Raw genomic sequence first — 4,379 nt, 5'->3', positions numbered from 1 at the left:
GGCTCAAAGCGCAGCACAACAAAAGGGAAACTAAGAGGGCCAGTCAAACCAAAATCCGAACATTTTTGTTTTTGGCATGAAGCTATAGAGACATTAAAAAATCTTAGATTTATAGACTATGCCAGTAAAAAAGCACTAATGAACAAAAAAGAATATTATATAAGGGTTCCCTCTCTTGATGGGTGGGTCACAACACTGGAAAGTTTTGTAAGGATAGCCAAATTGCTGTTTTCAAAATATGGTTTAAAATATTTTTATCCTTGCTTTATAAACCAGGACCCGTTAGAAATTTTTTTTGGCATTCATAAATTCATTTAAATCTCTATTGATTTCCAATGTGATGGGTCCTCATAGCATATACTCCAACTGTGAAGAAGATGAGTGAAACCATAGTAGATTTTTTTAATTTATTAAAAGAAGATATCGGTACTGATGACAAAGAAAATCTGCCAGTAAATTTTAATTGTATGCCTGGTCTGATTTCCTTGCCATCAGATCAACAAGAGCAGGAAAATAACACATTTTGTGCAGCAAGCGCCATTAATGAAAGAGTGCGTGTTCATTCCTCAGCTTACATAGCTGGATATCTGTGCAGAAGAATTTCAAAAAAATTTAATTGTAAGGAATGTCAAAAAACATACATAGGAAATAAAAATGAAAATATTAACACATGGATTGCACATAGGGAGTATAAAAAGCTTAAAAACAGCAATTTGGCGTACCCCTCAAAGCGTTTTCTTATAGTATACAGAGATGTATCTAATTTGATACATAATAATTTAAATAATTATGCGCATAGCAAAAGCATCGGGAAATGCATTAAACACGATATTTTAAAGAAATCCAATTTTTACTGGCTAGGTTGCAAAGTGCATAAAACATGTGTACGTGAATATGTCATACGTTTAATATTAAGAATTCAAATACACAACTGGTGCAACAAAATAAATAAAATACTAAAAGGGGACGTAGAAGAAAAATATGTGTTAAAAATGAGCAGACCTCAAATTATGGCTTATAGTAAATTTATCATATGTCATATAGGTTAAGGAGTAAAAATAAATAATTTTTCAAAAAACTTTGTTTTATTATAAGAGATCAAATTGTAATTCTATAGGAATCTCGAATCTTATCGATTGTGGTACGTCACTATTAACAAATATATCGATAGATTGAGTTCGTTTAACCCCTTACTACCATATTTGCGACGCTAGCGCTTTGGACGCCAACGGTGGAATTAATCGTAAAAACTATACAGAATAGAAGTGTCTATCTGTCTCTGACTAGTATAGTCAAGTCTATGACACGGTAATAATAATACCGTGAGTGAGAGAGATACAGTTATACACAATTCCTGTGACGTGACAAAGACAGGGATAACTATCTTCTGTCCCTTTCTGCGTACCAGGCTTTGGGGTTTGTTTGGAACAAAGGTTGTCCCCAACAAGCAACCTAGGTTGTCCCTAACAAAGTTTGACATTCGTGTTATTTTTCGAAAATTGTGAGTACTTAGTCGCTGTAATTGTGTAAAAATATTTTGATATTTCAGTTTTAGTTAGGTAAAGTTTATAAAACATGGTATACTGCTGTATTGTTGGATGTAAAAGCCGTAGTGAGCGAAAAGAGGAAAACATAACCTTTCACTCGTAAGTACTGTAACTACGCACCTATTCAAATGTATTCATACAAAATAAGGAAGAAAATACAAAATAGTTGTTCTTTACAGTCTTTGTAATAACTAATATGTTAAAATACGTGTAAAATCAGCTAAAATAAAATTGTATTTTTCGAACATTATGCGCCCAAACGCAGATGTCATTTGTGTCAAATAATATACTGTGGATCTGGGAAACAAGCGGCCATATTAAACTTCTTTTCAAATTGGTTGGTTATTACCCGTAAAAATAATACCACCATCTTGTTGTAAAAATTACCCTGAATTTAGGGGAAATAAAGTATAGTATTTGCAATGTATATAAATGAAACAATTCACATTTTTTACACTATTTTCAACAGATTTCAAAATGAGTAGTTTTTAATTCTGGTATATGCTGTGTTTTTTATTGATACTTTCTTATCCCGTTGATTTTAAAGAGTATGCTTTTTAATTTGTCCCATGTAAATTTTATCGAAATCGGTTACTTAATTTCTTAGAAAGTACAATCAAAATAGTTAAATATTAAGTAGTTTTACATATAGTGTTCACTGTAATGATATACAGAATAATTTAAAATTATATGACTTTAATATTGGTATGTTTTTTGTAGCTTTTTAAGAAGACTGAGGGCTTCGTGCATATCGAAGAAAAACAGGACATCGTTTGAATGCTGGTCTAATGGACCTAAGACTGAAGAGATGCCGCGCTTTGTTGAAGCGGTACGCGGGAAAAAAATATCGGGAAATTCTTTTTTTGGAGTCACTCAAGACATCCTAGATTAAGGCAGCCGCCGATATTGACATGGACCTCGTTCGTGCTGCGATAGACAACTGGCCGCGCAGATTGAAGGCCTGTATTCAAAATCACGGAGGTCATTTTGAATAAACTTTAGTGTCATAAGAATCTATGTTTTGTTAAGTTCATTTTGGTATATAAATGGTCACATAATGAATAAACTTGTTTCAATTATTATTAATAATTATTAAACATGTGACAGAATTTATGACCTGACTAAGTATTACTAAAAAATCTGTTTACCTAATCTTAGTCACATAAACAAAAATTACGCATTGTTTTTTATATTTATTACATTTATTAATTACAATATAATTGGGAATATATAAATTGGTATATATTAAATTATATCGTAATTATTCATTTTCGGGACAAAACAAATAACTGGTAACCCCAATCCTTTTACATATATATAGGTATAGTCTATAGTACTCTCTATCTGTCCCTTACGGGTGAACGCGCATGTCATATCTATATAATTCTTCATCTGAGAGTATAGTAGATATCTGTGGCGGGAGCAAGTGAAGTTTACCTCCGTGAAGTTGGCCCCCTCACTTTAATTTTTTTAACTTTTTTTACGCAAATCATTGAGAGGATTTGAGAGAAAAGAAATATCGTTTAAGAGTTCCTACTTTCTCCGTAAAAACAATTTCAAATTCTAGTGTGAAGTTGGCCCCCTTACTTTACTTTTTTTATTTTTTTTCAATGCGAATCGTTAGAGAGTCGTTTAAGAGACATTAAGACAAAAGAAATATCGTTTGAGAGTTTTTACTTTTTCTGTAATAAATATTTTAATTCTGGGCATCGAAAGTTACAAATCGATTTTCCTTTTTTTCCGAATTAAATATGGCAATCATGCACTTAGACGATTCAAATTTATGGTGTAGGTAGAGAATAGTAATAGAGTGATTGAGAGAAAACAGAAATCGTTTGAGAGTTAATACTTTTTTTGAAATAAATATTTCAATGTCGCAATCGAAAGTTACAAATCGATTTTTCTTTTATTACGAATTAAATATGGCAATCATGCTCTAAGACGTTTCAAATTTATTGTGAAGGTAGAGAATGCTTAAAGAGCTCAGATGAAGAATTATATAGATATGACACGCGCGTTCACCCGTAAGGGACAGATAGAGAGTACTATAGACTATACCTATATATAAGTAAAAGGATTGGGGTTACCAGTTATTTGTTTTGTCCCGAAAATGAATAATTACGATATAATTTAATATAGACCAGTTTATATATTCCCAATTAAATTGTAATTAATAAACGTAATAAATATAAAAAACAATGCGTAATTTTTGTTTATGTGACTAAGATTACGTAAACAGATTTTTTTAGTAATACTTAGTCAGGTCATAAATTCTTTCACATGTTTAATATAAAATAATTGAAACAAGTTTATTCATTATGTCACCATTTATATACCAAAATGAACTTAACAAAACATAGATTCTTATGACACTAAAGTTTATTCAAAATGACATCCGTGATTTTGAATACAGGCCTTCAATCTGCTCGGCCAGTCGTCTATCGCAGCACGAACGAGGTCCATGTCAATATCGGCGGCTGCCTTAATCAAGGATGTCTTGAGTGACTCCAAAATAAGAATTTTCCGATATTTTTTTCCCGCGTATCGCTTCAACAAAGCGCGGCATCTCTTCAGTCTTAGGTCCATTAGACGAGCATTCAAACGATGTCCTATTTTTCTTCGATATGCACGAAGCCCTAAGTCTTCATAAAAAGCTACAAAAAACATACCAACATTATAGTCATATAATTTTAAATTACACTGTATATCATTACAGTGAACACTACATGTAAAACTACTTAATATTAAACTATTTTGATTGTAATTTCTAAGAAACAAAATTTACATGGGACAAATTAAAAAGCATACTCTTTAAAATCAACGGGATAAGAA

The sequence above is a fragment of the Papilio machaon genome, chromosome W, assembly GCF_912999745.1.
Source record: "Papilio machaon chromosome W, ilPapMach1.1, whole genome shotgun sequence".
Taxonomy (NCBI): domain Eukaryota; kingdom Metazoa; phylum Arthropoda; class Insecta; order Lepidoptera; family Papilionidae; genus Papilio; species Papilio machaon.
This window is presented reverse-complemented; position numbering follows the sequence as displayed.